The 17,780-nt window shown below is 45.3% G+C and overlaps 1 long non-coding RNA gene across 1 annotated transcript in view; it reads left to right on the top strand.

Moving 5' to 3' along the window:
- The window catches only part of LOC122561520 (uncharacterized), a 40,526-nt gene extending 28,900 nt beyond the window's left edge, over positions 1-11,626 (top strand). The window contains exons 3-5 of the long non-coding RNA XR_006315030.2: positions 4,886-6,315; positions 6,458-6,785; positions 11,387-11,626. This is a non-coding gene — a long non-coding RNA (uncharacterized LOC122561520). The remainder of the gene's footprint in view (positions 1-4,885; positions 6,316-6,457; positions 6,786-11,386) is intronic.
- The last annotated feature ends 6,154 nt before the right edge of the window (positions 11,627-17,780 follow it).

Here is a 17,780-nt window from a genome sequence, read left to right as displayed (position 1 = left end):
AAGAGTCAATCATATTGCTGTTTGGTTGAACTAAGCGATGGTTATCAGATTTTTTTTATGACCGTTGACAATGGGTTATATGGTCACCATTAGACTAGCTTTTTAACTAATTCACTTTTCATGGTCTACCATGGTGGGATTCAAACACATGTCCCCAGAATATTAGCCTGGAGTTCTGGATTATAAACCTCAATGCTGGAAAAAGCACAGCATCTGAGGAGCAAGAGAGTTGACGTTTCGGGCATAACCCTACATCATTATGCCCGAAATGTCGACTCTCTTGCTCCTCGGATGCAGCCTGACCTGCTGTGCTTTTGCCAGTGCCACACTCTATCGACACCGACTTCTCCAGCATCTACAATCCTCACTATCTCTTACATTACCTCTATGCTACAATGTTCCCAAGATTCTCTTTATTTCTCCAGCGTAATCTACATTCACAAAAGCTTGCTCACTATGTTTGTATATACTATCTGTTATGAGACACCTCTGGGCTTGAATCCAGGCATCATGACTCAGAGGTAGGGACACTACCACTACATCATAAAATTCTTTTGGTGCTTTTGCGAAGAAGTTAATTATTCAATGTTTGCATATTAGCCAATGCTAATTGCTTACCAATGATCCTAAGTCTGCTGGTTATCATATGGCCAGTTACTAGGTGTCAGTGTTGAAGCTGTTTTGAACAGCAATTAATCTGAGAGACGAATATGACACAAACAACATTTATCTTTATTCTGTGATAACAGCTCATTAGTGCTTCTGACTAATTACTCTCCTTTAATAAGAAATGCCACCTCAATAACATCACAGAAAAATCAAATCCATGAAAATATGCCACCAGAGATAAGTGATTTTGAGAAATTATATTCCCATTTATTAACCAAAGAGAGAAGTAGGTGCATAAAATAATAATTTATGTTTATTTAACATAAATTAAACTGAAATTGTTGGAGAAACTCAGCAGGTCTGGCAGTATCTGTGGAGGGAAACCATTGTTTTCATTTAAAGTCCAGTGATTTTTCCTCTAGAACGTAGAACATAGAACATTACAGTGCAGTGCAGGCCTTTTGACCCTGTGGAACCAATCTGAAGTCTATCTATCCTAGACCATTTCATTTTCATCCATTTGTTTATCACCAGGTTTGTGGTGCTGGAAAAGCACAGCAGGTTAGGCAACATCCGAGGAGCAGGAGAGGCGATGTTTTGGGCATAAGCCGTTCATCAGGAATGTGGGAGTTGTGGGGGGAAGGGGGCTGAGACATAATTAAGAGGGTGGGGGTGAGGAAGCTGGGAAGGTGATAGGTAGATGCAGTTGGGGGCTGATGGAGAAAGGTCGGAGAGGAGGGTGGAATGGAGAGGTGGGAAGGAAGATGGACAGGTAGGACAGTTAAAGAGGGCAGTGCTGAGTTGGAGGGTTGAATCTGGGATGAGGTGGGGGGGAGGGGAGATGAGGAAACTGGTGAAATCGACACTGATCCCGTGTGGCTGGAGGGTCCCAAGGCAGAAGATGAGGCGTTCTTCCACCAGGCATTGAGTGGCTTGGATTTAGCGCTGGAGGAGGCCCAGGATTTGCATGTCCTTGGCGGAGTGGGAGGGACAGTTGATGTGGTAGGCCAAGGGGCGGTGGGACTGTTTAATACATGTGTCCCAGAGATGTTCTCTGAAACGTTCCGCAAGTTGGCATCCTGTCTCCCCAATGTAGAGGAGATACATTGAGAGCAACAGACACGGCAGATGAAGTGTTTGGATGTGCAGGAAAATCTCTGCTGGATGTGAAAGGATCCTTTGGGGCATTGGACAGAGGTGAGGAGGGAAGTGTGGGTGAAGGTTTTACACCTCTTGTGGTGGCAGGCGATGGTGCTGGGAGTGGAGGTTGGGTTGGTGAGGAGCGTGGACCTGACAAGCAAGTCACTGGTCTCTGCGGAATGCTGATAGGGGTGGGGAGGGAAATATATCCCTGGTCGTGGGATCTGACTGTAGGTGGCGGAAATGGTGGAGGATAATACGCTATATCCGGAGATTAGAGGGGTTGAAGGTGAGGACCGCAATGCTCTATCCTTGTTGCGGTTGGAGGGGTGGGGTTTAAGGGCGGAGGTGCAGGAAGTGGAGGAGATATGCTGGAGGGCATCATCGACCACGTGGGAGTAGAAATTGCAGTTCTTGAAGTAGGTGGCCATTTGGGATGTTCTGTGGTGGAATTGGTCCTCCTGGGAGCAGATATGACGGAGGCAGAGGAATTGAGAATAAAGGGTAGTGTTTTTACAGGAGGGGTGGTTAGGAGGAGGTGCAGTCTAGGTTCATATGGGGGTCGGTGAGCTTGAAGTAGACGTCCATGTTGAGTCGGCCACCAGAGATGGAGATGGAGAGGTCCAGGAAGGGGAGGGAGGTGTCTGAGATGGTCCAGGTGAACTTGTGGTCAGGGTGGAAGGTATTTGTGAAATTAATGAATAGTTCAACCTCCTTGTGGGAGGATGAAGTGGCGTCGATACAGTCATCAATATAATGGAGGAAAAGGTGGGGAATGGTGCCAGTGTAGCTACGGAAGATGGACGGTTCCATGTAGCTGACAAAAGATAGGCATAGCTGGGGCCCATGCAGGTGCCCATGGCTACACCTTTTGTCTGAAGGAAGTGGGAGGATTCAAAGGAGAAATTGTTGAGGGTGAGGACCAGTTCTGTTAATTGAATGAGTGTGTTGGTGGAATGGTATTGATTGGGTCTGCATAAGAAATTGAGAGCCTGGAGGGCTTTGTCATGGTGGACGGACGTGCACCAAAACTGGATATCCATGGTGAAGATGGGGTGTTGGGAGCAGGGGAAATGAAAGTCATGGAGGAAGTGGAGGGTGTGGATAGTGTCCCAGGACTGAAGAAGATAATAGTGGTAGTTGAGGGGGGTTTGTGGTGGTGTGGTTTGTGATGACCTGAAGGGATTGGCATAAGTAAGGATGGGATTTTTAAATCACTCCGAACCAATGTAGGTCAATGAGTACAGGGGTGATGAGTGAATGGGATTAGATGTGAGTTAAGACTGAGGCAGCAGAGTTTTGGTTTACTTCACATTTAAGGACCAACCACCTCAGAAGGCTAAGTAGGACAGCATTAAAATAGAATTGTAGAATCCTTACAATGTGGAAACAGGCCCTTTGGCCCAACAAGTCCACACCAACCCTCGAAAGAGTATCCCACCCAAGTCCATTCACTTACATTCATCCCTGTCTAATGTGCCTATCCTACACATCCCTGAACACTATGGGCAATTTAACATGGCCAATCCACGCTAACCTGCACATCTTTTGACTGTGGGAGGACACCCACCCAGACAGTCACCCAAGGCTGGAATCAGCTGTTAGCAGTAGTGCTATCCACTGAGCCATCACACCACCCCAAATGCTCACATCTATAGATAATAAATGACTCTGTGAGGGTTTCAGCAGGTGCTAAGCCAAGATGGGTGAAATTGGACAATGTTACACCAATGGATACAGGCCAGTCTTACTGCTGTTGCAAATAGTAAGAACTCATTTACTTTCTAACCTCCCTTTTTTGCAGCCTCAGTTTTTCTATTCATTTTCCAAGTTTTCTTTAGGCAAGTAGGTCAGGAGTAGGTCATTCAGACCATTGACTCATTATTCAATATGTTCATGGCTGATACCATATCCCACAACTCTATCACCCTTACACCTCTTTCTACCTCTCTCTCTTGCTTTCTTTTCCCACTTTCTATCAAACTATTGATGAGATAAGAATACTGGATCGATAAGGAAAACGTAAAGCAGCACAAAGGATTCAGGTGGATGTTAAAGGGCTTAGATGGAGAGAGAGCAGAAGATGAGATCATTGAATCATAGAATCTGTACAGTGTGGAAACCGGCCATTCAGCACAACAAGTCCACACTGACCTCCCAAAGAGCACCCCATCAGACTCACTCCCTTGCCCTATCCCTGTAACCCTGTATTTTCCATGGCTAATACACCTCACCTACACATGAGAGAATGGGATGGCATGAATATAGAGTTGGCATAACAACTTCTGAGTAAATGACAATTTATGCCTTAGCTATTTAGTCTACTGTATTTGTAACATAATTTATTGTTCTAGGCATTATTGCATTGTGTTTGTGTATAATTTATCATCCTGCATCAAATTTGCTGAATTTTGATTTACAATTGAAACTCCACATGTAATTTATGGTGCTGTATTTGCATTTTAATTTAGATTTGTATTATAATTCAATGCAGTATATTTATATTCCACTATGGTGATGTATTGGCAGTTTCATTTAATATACTGAATCTGCAATATCATTTGCTATGTCTTATTTGTATTATTTCTAATGTTCTCGGTATTATAATTTATACTATTATGCTTATGCAAATAAGTGTTATTTTAAATTAATTTAATGTATTTTACATTTGTTGAAGTGCATCAGTATTGAAATTTTATGTACTGCATTTTCATTACAGTTTCGTGTGTATGTATAATATAATTTAGTGAACAATATTTACAGTGCAATTTAAAGTCATTTTGTTAGAAATGTATTTATGAGTTTGTCGTGTAACTTAGTGGTGTGTAGCTTTGTGCCAATTTATTGCATCATGTTTATAATTATCAGTATTATGTGCCAAAGTATGGTAGGATGGTTAAGCCAGACAAGCAGATTATTTGGCTCATTGTGTCTGGATCAGATCTCTGAAAAACCAACTCATTTAATCCAACTCAAAAACAAAAGTTGCTGAAGAAACTCAGTTGGTCTGGCATCATCTGTGGAAAGAAAGAGTTAATATTTTGAGCCCAATGACCCTTCAGAACAGACAGACCAATTGTCAGAACTGTTAGTTCCACTGAGTCTCTTCAGCAATTTCTCTTTCTGTTTGTTTCAGATCTCCAGCATCTGCTGGCTCAGAGCTGCCCTGCACCAACTTCGTCGATGTCCTACCAGGAAACGTTTTCTGCCCCTTTCAGGCATTAAAAAAAGCAAGATGTTACAACTCAGAGATAAACATGCCTCTCTGGAACATTCCATCCCTCCCCTTCCCTCTGACTCTATCCCTTCCTAACCCTACCACCTGTCATGTATTTATTATCCTTTATGACTTTACACTCTCTGATGCTGAATGTTCTGTACTCAGCCAAGGTCTGCATCCCCACCTCAGTGAAATTTGGGAATGACATGACGTTGAACTCTGCTTCTGTCGCCTTCACCTTCATGCCCATTTCTTTGGACAAGAGTCCTCTTGCCGTCCCACAGTCCCCTTCATCCAGTTCCAAGACTCTTACTCCATCTGGACCCCTCCCTCTGACCATTGACCTTGTTCATCAAGAATTGTCACCGTGATGTTTACCTCAATTCCTGTATCATCGTCAACCATTTGAACATATCTCCCCCTGAACTGACTGCACTCCCTGCTCTCAGATCCAACACTGCCATTGTAATGAAGCCTGCTGACGAGGGTGGTGCTGTCATTGTCTGGTGGACTGACCTCTACATTGTGGAGGCTAAATGCCAGCTCTCAGACACCTCCTTCTATCTCCCTCCTTCAATCTCCCACCCTACTACCCCCGTCCCCCCACCCCACCCCCAGCATCTCCAAACCCTCGCCCCACACAGGCCATTTCCACCTCCTTCTCAAAATCCACAAACAGGACTGCCCAGGGAGACCCATTGTTTCTGCCTGCTCCTGCTCCACAAAACTCATCTCTTCCTACCGTGACATCATTTTCTTTCTCCCCTTCTCCAGTCCCTTCCCACTTAACATTGTGGTTCTTCAGATGCTTTATGTTAGTTTCAGGATTTCCAGTTCATGTGCTCCAGCCGCCTCCTTCTCACTGTGGTTGACAGGGCCCTCAGCTGTGTCTGACCCATCTCCCACATTTCTGCCCTCAACGCTTCCCACCCTTCCACAACACTGTTAGGGGCCCCTGACCTTCCCTCAGCACCCCATCAGCGTCCATATCCAGAGGATTGTTAGCTGCCATTTCTGTGACCTCGGATGAGATGCCACTACTAGACACATGTTCTCTTCCTCTCACTTGTCAAACATCCACAGGGACCGTTCCCTCCAGGACACCTTGGTCCACTATTCCTTCACTCCCAAAACCTCTCCTCAGCCCCTTGGCACCTTTCCATGCCATTGTGGGAAGTGTAACACCTACACATTAACTTCCTCCCTCTTCACTATCTAAGACCCCAGATACACCTTTAAGGTGGATTGTTATATTGTTTTTTCACAGGTAACAACTTTCCAACAAAAAGCTCACCAATTTATATACTCATTTCTAACCAATGGCGTTTACTCCGTGTTAATTCCAAGTGAGTACACGTGATTAAATTATTCACTTGCATTCAAATCTGATTATAATGTCAAATCAAATCATTGCATGTTCATATCTACTACAGTGATTCTCAGAAACTCTTTTACTCTCCTTTTGCCACCCTACCTCTGGATCTATAGGTTGACTGCAGCATGTGCTTCCAGGATTTGAACACAACAGTCTAGCCTGACACTCGAATGTATTACTGAGGGAGAGCTGCAGTAGTGGAGATACCAGGCTAAAGGGAGGACTGCAGATGCTGGAAATCAGAGTCGCGATTAGAGTGGTGCTGGAAAAGCACAGCCGGTCAGGCAGCTTCCGAGGAGCAGGAAAATCGATGTTTCAGGCAAAAACCCTTCGTCAGGCATGAAGGCCTAGTGGAGACACTGTCTTTCAGAGGTGACAGTGTGGAGGTGCTGCCTGGCAAACAGGGAACTACATCAGAGAAAAGCAGGGAAGACAATGCAGGTGAATTAGTCAAAATCTATCACTCAATCAACATCACAAAAAGTAAATTGTCTGCACATTCTTTGAATTGCTGTCTCTGGGAATTTTTTTGTTTGTTTGAGCTGTTTAGGCTGGGACTGTTTTCCCTGGAGTGTCAGAGGCTGAGGGGTGACCTTATAGAGGTTTATAAAATCATGAGGGGCAAGTATGGGGTAAATAGATAAGGTCTTTGGGGTGGAGTCCAGAACTTTGGGGCACGGATTTAGGATGAGAGGAAAAAATTAAAAATGACCTAAGGGGCAAATTTTTCAAGCAAAGGATGTTGTGTGTATGAACTGAGCTGCCAGCGGAAGTGGTGGGGGCTGGTACAATTAAAACACTTAAAAGAATGGTTATATGAATAGGAAGGGTTTATAGGGACATGGGCCAAATGCTGGCAAATGGGACTAGATTAATTTAGGATATCTTTTCAGTGCAGACAAGTTGGACTGAAGGGTCTGTTTCCATGATGTACATCTTTATAATTCTATGCTGGACCCACCTATAATTTTATGATTTACATCTGAAGTGTTTTGTGCAAGTGATTTCACGGAGTGATCTTTCTCACACAAACCTTTATTCTTCCCTCAATAGTGATGTTAATGGGCTCATCAATATTTTTCTTGGAAAATCCTGTGAATGAGACATTTGAGGAGCTGGGAAATAGGCTTTAACAAATCAAGATTGATGAAGTTAATGTGCTGAAAATTTTGGCAAACATTAAGATTGATAAGTCCCCAGGGCTAGACCAGATTTGTCCTAGGCTGCTCCGGGAAGGGAGAAAGGAGGTTGCTAAACCTCTGGCGAAGATCTTTGCTTCCTCACTCTCCACGGAAGTCATACTGGAGGATTGGAGGGAGGTGAATGTTGTTCCTTTTTTCACGAAGGATAATAGGGAAATCCCTGGCATTTACAGACCAGTCTGTCTTACGTCTGTGCTCAGCAAGATTTTGGAAAGAATTCTGAGGGATAGGATTTATGACTATTTGGAAAAGCATAGCGTGATTAAAGGCAGTCAGCATGGCTTTGTGAGGGGCAGGTCATGCCTCACAAATATTATTGAGTTCTTTGAGGAGGTGATGAGACAGGTCGATGAAGGTCAAGCAGTGGATGTGATGTACATGGATTTCAGCAAGGCATTTGATAAAGTTCCCCATGGTAGACTCATTCATAAAGTCAGGAGGTATTGAATACAGGGAGATTTGGCTATCTGGATTCAGAATTGGCTGGCTGACAGAAGGTACAGAGTGGTTGAAGATGGAACGTATTCTGCCTGGAGGTCAGTGGTGAGTGGTGTCCCGCAGGGCTCTGTTCTTGGGCATCTGCCCTTTGTAGGTTTTATAAATGACTTAGATGAGGAGGTTGAGGGGTGGGTTAGTAAATTTGCCGATGACACAAAGATTGGAGATTCTGTTGGTAGTATCGAGGGCTATTGCAGCATGCAGTGCGACATAGACAGGATGCAGAGCTGGGCTGAGAAATGGCAGGTGGAGCTCAACCTGGATAAATGCGAAGTGATACATTTTGAAAGGTTGAACTTGACTGCTGAATATAGAATTAAAGACAGGATTCTTGGCAGTGTGGAGGAACAGCAGGATCTTGGTGTTCAAGTGCATTGATCCCTCAAAGTTGCCACCCAAGTGAATAGGGTTGTTAAGAAAGATTATGGTGTTTTGGCTTTCATTAACAGAGGGATCGAGTTTAAGAGCCACGAGGTTTTGCTGCAGCTCTACAAAACCCTGGTGAGACCACACTTGGAATATTGTGTCCAGTTCTGGTTCCCTTACTATAGGAAAAGAGAGGGCTTTGGAGAGGGTGCAAAGAATGTTTACCAGGATGCTGCCTGGACTGAAGGGCTTGTCTTACGAAGAGAGTTGACTAAGCCCGGACTTCCCTCTCTGGAGAGGAGGAGGAAAAGAGGTGACCTTATCGAGGCATACAAGGTAATGAGAGGCATGGATAGAGTCAATAGCTGGAGACTTTTCTCCAGGGTAGGATTGACTCCCATGTGGGGTCATAGTTTTAAGGTATTAGGAGGAAGGTAATAGAGGACACATCAGAGGTAGGTTCTTTACGCAGAGAGTTGTGAATGCATGGAATGTGTTGCCAGCGGTGATGGTGGAAGCAGAGTCATTAGGGCATTTAAGCGCCTGCTGGACATGCACATGGACAGCCGTGAATTGAGGGGTGTGTAGGTCAGCACAACATCGTGGGACAAAGGGCCTGTTCTGTGCTGTGCTTTTCTATGTTCTATGTTCTAATCGTGAGGTGGGGAGCTGACAACACCCAGCACTGCCCAGAACCTTTGCTGTTCAGGTCTCTGGGGCTGTGTTTAAAGCCCAGGTCATTGCACATCACTCTGGTACACCTTGGTCCACTCTTCCTTCACTCCCAACACCTCCTCACAGCCGCATGGCACCTTTCCATGCCTTTATGGAAGGTGTAACATCTGCCCATTTACTTCCTCCCTCCCCAGATACACCTTCCAGGTGTGTTTTTTTTTCACAGGTGGCAGCTTTCCAATAAAAAGATCACCCATTCTCTTATTTCAAACCAACGGCGTTCATTCTGTGCTGACTCCAAGCGAATACATGTGATTAAATTATTCAATTGTATTCAAATCTGATTATAATGTCGAATCAAATCATTGTATGTTCTTGTCTACCATTGTAATTCTCAGAAACTGCTCTTACCCTCTGGCCATTAATCGGCTTTTCATTCAAAAACTGGCCTGTGCCTATTAGGATGCAGATAGCATCCCTACCTCAGGGTTTTGGCCGAGTTATGGAAATATATGGTGATGACTTTTGTCTCCCTAAACCTACCGCCTTTCCTTCTCAAGCCAACATTAGTCATGGTTATCTACCTTGCTGTATCGAAGTAATCAGGACTGTGGAAAATGGCTGATTTTCTTGACGCCCCATAAGTAGAATAGAAAGTCACATCCTTTCTGACTTCGCAGGAGCAGGCTTGTTGATGAATCCAATGGAAGGAGAGGGGGTGAGTAATCAGGGGCAAGTTTAATGAAGCATTGAAGGTTTTTCTTAGGGGGTCTTGACAGGGTGGTTGCAGGCAACTGTTTCCTGTCATGGGAGAGTCTAAAACCAGATGGCATAATTGCTGTGTGAGGGGTGACACATTTAAAAAAGAGCTGAGGAGGAAATTCTTCTCTCAGAGGGTAATGAATCTGTGGAATCCTTTACCACAAAGGGCTGTCGAGGCTGGGTAATAAATATAATCAAGATGGAGATAGATCCTTCGTCAGTAAAGGAATCAAGACTTATGGGGTAAAGGCAGGAAAGTGGACTTGAGGATGATCAGATCATCCAAGTTCTCATTGAATGGCAGCACAGACTCAGTGAGCTGAATGTAGGTTGTAACTTGTGGTGCTGGAAAAGCACAGCAGGTCAGGCAGCATCCAAGGAGCAGGAGAATCGACGTTTCGGGCATAAACCGTTCATCAGGAAGGGGCTTGTGAGCCGAGGGGTGGAGAGATGAATGGGAGGCGGGTGGGGCTGGGGGGAAGATAGCTGAGAGTGTGATGGGTAGATGGAGGTGTGAGTAAAGGTGATAGGTCGGAGAGGAGGGTGGAGCGGATAGATGGGAAGGAAGATGGACAGGTAGGACAGGTCATGAGGGCAGTGCCAAATTGCAAGGTTGGAACTGGGATAAGGTGGTGGGAGGGGAAATGAGGAAACTGGTGCAATCCACATTGATGCCATGGGGTTGGAGGGTCTCGAGGCGGAAGATGAGGCTTTCTTCCTCCAGGCGTTGGGTGGCAAGGGAGTGGCGATCGAGGAGGCCCAGGACCTACATGTCCTCGGTGGAGGGGGAGGGGGAGTTGAAGTGTTCGACCATGGGGCATTGGGGTTGGTTGGTGCGGGTGTCCCAGAGATGTTCTCTGAAGCGCTCTGCGAGTAGGCGTCCTATCTCCCCAATGTAGAGGAGACCGCATCAGGAGCAGGAGTAACTGACATGTGTCAGTTCCTGAAGAAGGGCCTGTGCCCGAAACGTCGAATCTCCTGTTCCCTGGATGCTGCCTGACCTGCTGTGCTGTTCCAGCAATAAAGTTTCAACTAACTGACATGTGTGGAAATGCAGGCGAAACTTTGATGGATGTAGAAGGCTCCTTTGAGGCCTTGGAAGGAGGAGAGGGGGGAGATGTGGGCGCAGGTTTTACAATTCCTGCGCTGACAGGAGAAGGTGCCTGGAGGGAGGGCGGGTCGATGGGGGCGCGTGGACCTGACAAGAGAGTCGCAGAGGGAACAGTCTTTACGGAAAGCAGATAGGGGAGGGGAGGGAAATATATCTCTGGTGATGGGGTCCGTTTATAGGTGGCAGAAATGGCGGAGGATGATGTGATGTATACGGAGGTTGGTGGGGTGGAAGGTGAGGCGTACATCTGCTCCATCGCCAAGATTTATTCTGATATCGAGATTACTACTGAAAGATTTGGAAAATAAATTTAGGAGTGAGAAAGGACCATTCAATCAATATGTGATTTCTATTTGTACCTAAATACTTGCCTCAGTTCGAGTGATGGCTTGGATAGTAATGCTGTCTTCTGCATCCATTGCTTTCAGAGCTCAGAAAAGCTGAAATGTTGACTTCTCTGCCTCTGCAAGCTACCTGGCTTGCTGTATTCTTCCAGACTCCTGCCTGTCAACCTGAAGGACTCAGAAAGCTTCTCAGATATATATTCTTTCACATTGTTTGCACCTATTGAATAGTTTGTAACCTGACGACACAATCCTTAGCATAATTTTAAATAATATTCTGAACTACTGAGTAGCTAGCAGCAGGAAGAATGAGAGCTTGGACCAGGGGTCTGTCAGGAAAGGTGAGTCACTGATTTAAAACTTTAAATGCTTACCTAAAGCGTCAGCAGCAGCAGAGCCTCAGAGAGCAGAGGTTTCTGGGAAAGGTGGGACTCTTTTCTCCCGTCTCAGCTATCTCAGTGAGTGTTCTCTAAACCTGAGACCCTACCTTTGTAGACCCTCCCACCCATCCACCTCCTCTAACCTTAAGCACCAGGAACACATCAGGCAAACTTCTCTTCTTTTTTTTTTACTTTGTGATAAAGGGACGAGCAGGGATGGCAGTGCAGGGAGAGCAATGTTCCTCCTGATGATGTTTGAGGTGAGGGGCGCCATTAGTGTCCCATCAAAGTACATCTGCAGGAAGTGCACCCAACTCTTGCTCCTCCAAGACCGTGTTAGGGAACTGGAGCTGGATGAACTTCGGATCATTTGGGAGGCAGAGTCTGTGATAGATAAGAGTGACAGAGAAGTAGTTACTCCTACGCACGGAGAAAGCTGGGTAACTGTTAGAAGGTAGAAAAAACAGTCAGTGCAGGGATCCCCTGTGGTCATTCCCCTGAAAAGAAAGTATGCCATTTTGGATACTGTTGGGGAGGACAACTTACCTGGGAGACACATTAGGGTGCAGGTCTCTGGCACAGAGTCTGTCCTTGTTGTACAGAAGAGAAGGGGGATAAGGAGGAGAGTGTTAGTTATTGGGGACAAAACAGTGAGAGGGTCAAATAGAAGGTATGTTTGGAACAAAAAAGACTCATGGTTGGTGTGCTGGCTCCCAGGAACCAGGGTCTCTGATGTCTCGGATCTTGTCTTTGGTGACCAGCCCTACGTCGAGATCTACGTAGGTACCATCGGCATAAGTAGAAAGAGGGATAGGGATGTAAGGCAGGATTTCAGGGAGCTTGGGTGGAAGCTGAGCTGGTACAGATAGAGTCATAGAGATGTACAGCATGAAAACAGACCCTTCGGTCCAACCCGTCCATGCTGACCAGATATCCCAACCCAATCTAGTCTCACCTGCCAGCACCCGGCCCATATCCCTTCAAACCCTTCCCATTCATATCCCCATCCAAATGCCTCTTAAAAATTGCAATTGTACCAGCCTCCACCGCATTCTCTGGCAGCTCATTCCATACACGTACCACCCTCTGCGTGAAAAAGGTGCCCCTTAGGTCTCTTTTATATCTTTCCCCTCTCACCCTAAACCTATGCCTCTAGTCCTGGACTCCTCAACCCCAGGGAAAAGACTTTGTCTATTTACCCGATCCATGACCCTCATAATTTTGTAAACCTCTATAAGGTCACCTGTCAGCCTCCGACGCTCCAGGAAAACAGCCCCAGCCTGTTCAGCCTCTCCCTGTAGCTCAGATCCTCCAACCCTGGCAACATCCTTGTAAATCTTTTCTGAACCCTTTCAAGTTTCACAACATCTTTCCGATAGGAAGGAGACCAGAATTGCACGCAATATAACAACAGTGGCCTAACCAATGTCCTGTACAGCCACAACATGACCTCCCAACTCCTGTACTCAATACTCTGACCAATAAAGGAAAGCATACCAAACGCCGCCTTCACTATCCTATCTACCTGCGACTCCACTTTCAAGGAGCTATGAACCTGCGCTCCAAGGTCTATTTGTTCAGCAACACTCCCTAGGACCTTATCATTTCGCGTATAAGTCCTGCTAAGATTTACTTTCCCAAAATGCAGCACCTCGCATTTATCTGAATCAAACTCCATCTGCCACTTTTCAGCCCATTGGCCCATCTGGTCCAGATCCTGTTGTAATCTGAGGTAACCCTCTTCGCTGTCCACTACACCTCCAATTTGTCATCTGCAAACTTACTAACTGTACCTCTTATGCTTGCATCCAAATCATTTATGTAAATGACAAACATAGAGGGCCCAGCACCGATCCTTGTGGCAGTCCACTGGTCACAAGCCTCCAGTCTGAAAAACAACCCTCCACCACCACCCTCTGTCTTCTACCTTTGAGCCAGTTCTGTATCCAAATGGTTAGTTCTCCCTGTATTCCGTGAGATCTAACCTTGCTAATCAGTCTCCCATGGGGAACCTTGTCGAACGCCTTACTGAAGTCCATATAGATCACATCTACTGCTCTGCCCTCATCAATCTTCTTTGTTACTTCTTCAAAAAACTCAATCAAGTTTGTGAGATATGAATTCCTATGCACAAAGCCATGTTGACTATCCTTAATCAGTCCTTGCCTTTCCAAATACATGTACATCCTGTCCCTCAGGATTCCCTCCAACAACTTGCCCACCACTGAGGTCAGGCTCACCGGTTTATAGTTCCCTGGCTTGTCCTTACCACCCTTCTTAAACAGTGGCACCACGTTTGTCAACCTCCAGTCTTCCGGCACCTCACCTGTGACTATCGATGATACAAATATCTCAGCAAGAGGCCCAGCAATCACTTCTCTAGCTTCCCACAGAGTTCTCGGGTACACCTGATCAGGTCCTGGGGATTATCCACTTTTAACCGTTTCAAGACATCCAGCACTTCCTCCTCTGTAATCTGGACATTTTGCAAGATGTCACCATCTATTTCCCTACAGTCTATATCTTGCATATCCTTTTCCACAGTAAATACTGATGCAAAATATTCTGTGGAATATTTTCTGTGGCTCCACACAAAAGTCGCCTTGCTGATCTTTGAGGGGCCCTATTCTTTCCCTAGTTACCCTTTTGTCCTTAATACATTTGTAAAAACTCTTTGGATTCTCCTTAATTCTATTTGCCAACGCTATCTCATGTCCCCGTTTTGCCCTCCTGATTTCCCTCTTAAGTACACTCTTACTTTCTTTATACTCTTCTAAGGATTCACTCGATCTATCCTGTCTATACCTGACATATGCTTCCTTCTTTTTCTTAACCAAACCCTCAATTTCTTTAGTCATCCAGCATTCCCTATGCCTACCAGCCTTCCCTTTCACCCTGACAGGAATATACTTTCTCTGGATTCTTGCTATCTCATTTCTGAAGGCTTCCCATTTTCCCCGCTGTAATGCTATCCCTTATCAAAAATGCCACTCCCCCTCCTCTCTTGCCTCCCTTTCTATCCTTCCTGTAGCATTTGATCCTGGAACATTAAGCTGCCAGTCCTGCCCATCCCTGAGCCATGTTTCCATAATTGCTATGATATCCCAGTCCCATGTTCCTAACCATGCCCTGAGTTCATCTGCCTTCCCTGTTAGGCCCCTTGCATTGAAATAAATGCAGTTTAATTTATTAGTCCTACCTTGTCTCTGCCTGCCCTGACTGTTTGACTCACTTCTGTTCTCAGATCTATCTCTTTCCTCACTATCTCCCTGGGTCCCCCCCCCCCCCCCCCCCCAACCCACCTTACTAGTTTAAATCTCCCAAGCAGTTCTAGCAAATTTCCCTGCCAGTGTATTAGTCCCCTTCCAATTTAGGTGCAATCCGTCCTTCTTGTACAGGTCACATCTGCCCCAAAAGAGATTCCAATGATCCAAAAATGTGAATCCCTCTCCCATACACCAGCTCCTCAGCCATGCATTCATCTGCTCTATCCTCCTATTCCTGCCCTCACTAGCTCGTAGCACTGGGAGTAATCCAGATATTACTACCCTTGAGGACCTCCTTTTTAAATTTCTGCCTAACTCTCTATAATCTCCCTTCAGAGTCTCAACCTTTACCCTTCCTATATCGTTGGTTCCAAAGTGGACAATGACCTCCTGCTGGCCCCTCTCCCCCATGAGAACATTCTGCACCCTCTCTGAGACATCCTTGATCCTGGCACCAGGGAAACAACACACCATTCTGCCTTTTCTCTGCTGGCCACAGAAACGTCTGTCTGTACCTCGGACTACAGAATCCCTTAACACAATTGATCTCTTGGAAGCCGATGTAATCTCGTTGCATTAGAACCAGTCTCAATTCCATCACTCCCTACATTTTCCAAAACAGCTTACCTGTTTGAAATGGGTATATCCACAAAAGACTCCTGCCCTAGCTGCCGACTTCTCTTACCCTTCCTGGAGTTAACCCATCGATGTGACTGTATCTGAGACTTTCCCCCCTTCCTATAACTGCCATCCATCACATACTGTTGCTGTTGCAAATTCCTCATCGCTTCTATCTGTCTCTCCAACCGATCCACTCGATCTGATAAGATTCGCATCCAACAGCATTTATGGCAGATATAATCCGCCGTAACCCTTAAACTTTCTTTAAACTCCCACATCTGACAAGAAGTACATATCACTGCAAAGGCCATTTTTGCTCCTTCACAATCTACAGACCCAGAAAATAACACCGTTTTATTCCTCTACAAACACTGCCCCAGGTTAAATTAATAGTTATGGCTTATATTTTAACTTTAATCAAGAGACTTATGTCCAAAAACATATAATCAAGAAAGAATCCACTATACTCACTACTGCAGCCTTTCTCTTGGACAGACTTAAAACAACAATTAACTTATCTGATTCTGTGCTGTGAACTTCGCCCAACAGTTCCTCCAAGATTAGTTGTGAATTTCACTGTTTGTTAATTTTCCCAGATGCACTCTGATGTCCAGCGATACACGAATTCAAACAGCAAAGGCAGTAACTGTGCAGGTTCTCTCTCTCTCTCCCCCCTGCACTGTCCTCACCATGTGCTTCCTTTGTCTGCTCTTCTCCCTTTTAAACTGCTGTTGGTTTGACTTTATTTTTCCAAAGTTCCAAAACAATGCAACAGCATATAAAACAGTATTTGCTGCTCCTGGAATTCGAGGAAATTACCTCTAATACCTGAAATACATTTAAAAAAACTGCTGATGTCCCCTTCTCGCTCTTCTTAGCTCTCAACTTTACAGCCAGAAATTTTTCCCATCCTCCATCTGAATTGTTACCTGTGCCACGTGATCGTGAGGTGAAGAACAGGGACAGATATCAGCTGAACACGTGGCTGCAGAGGTAGTGCAGGAGGGAGGGTTTCAGGTTTATGGATAATTGGGGCTCATTCTGGGGAAGGAGGAACCTCTACAAACAGGACAGTCTTCACTTGAACCAGAGGGGTACTAATATCCTGGGTGGGAAATTTGCTAGTACTATTTGGTTGGGTTTAAACTAACTCAGCAAGGGGATGGGAATCTGAGGTGCATTTCCAGTATACAGGAGGATGTGAGTAGGGAGAACAGGGACAGGATTTCATAGTCACAGGAATGTGCTGGCAAACAGCAAGCTGGTTTGAAGTGTGTCTACTTCAACGTCAGAAGTATCCGAAATATGGTAGGTGTGTTTGCAGCACGGATAGGTACCTGGGACTTCAATGTTGTGGCCATTCCTAGGACATGGATAGAGCAAGGTCAGGAATGGATGTTGCAGGTTCCAGGGTTTAGATCTTTCATTAAGATCAGGGAAGGTGGTAAAACAGGATGAGGTGTGGCTTTGTTAGTCAAAGATGATATAATGGTGGCTGAAAGAACATTTGACGAGGACTTGTCTACTGAGGTGGTATGGGCTGAGGTTAGAAACAGGAGAGAAGAGGTCATACTGCTGAGAAGTTTCTATAGGCCTCCACAGAGTACCAGGGATGTGGAGGAGAGGATTGGCAAATCAATTCTGGGCAGGAGTGAAAGGAACAGAGTGGTCATTATGGGGAAGTTAAATTTCCACATTGACTGGAAATGCTATAACTCTAGTACATCGGATGGATCAGTTTTTGTCCAATGTGTGCAGGAGGGTTTCCTGACACAATATGTTGAAGGGCCGACAAGAGGGGAGGTATCTGGTACTGGATCTGGTACTTGGTAATGATTTAGTGATAAGTGAGCACTTTGGACAGAGTGTCCATAATTTGGTTACGTTTAGTTAAGTGATGGAAAGGTCTAGGTACGTGCCACAGGACAAGAATTATAGATGGAGAAAGGGCAATTATAATGTGATTAGGCAAGACTTGGGAGGCATAGAATGGGGCTGCAAAATGTATGGGACGGTTACAATGGAAATGTGGAGCTGGTTTAAGGAACACATATTGCATATCTTTGATAGGTATGTCCCTGTCAGGCAAGGAGGAAGTGTTAAGGTTAGGAAACCGTGGTTTACTGAAGAAATTGTACCTCTTGTTAAGCAGAAGAGGGAGGCTTATGTGACGTTGAGGTTCAGATGAGGCGATGGAGAATTACAGAGTAG

The sequence above is a fragment of the Chiloscyllium plagiosum genome, unplaced genomic scaffold (assembly GCF_037043375.1).
Source record: "Chiloscyllium plagiosum isolate Xiang-an unplaced genomic scaffold, Cpla_swu_hap1 HiC_scaffold_23, whole genome shotgun sequence".
NCBI classification, from domain to species: domain Eukaryota; kingdom Metazoa; phylum Chordata; class Chondrichthyes; order Orectolobiformes; family Hemiscylliidae; genus Chiloscyllium; species Chiloscyllium plagiosum.
Note: the sequence above shows the minus strand (reverse complement) of the source record. Positions and strands in the feature narration are given on the sequence as shown.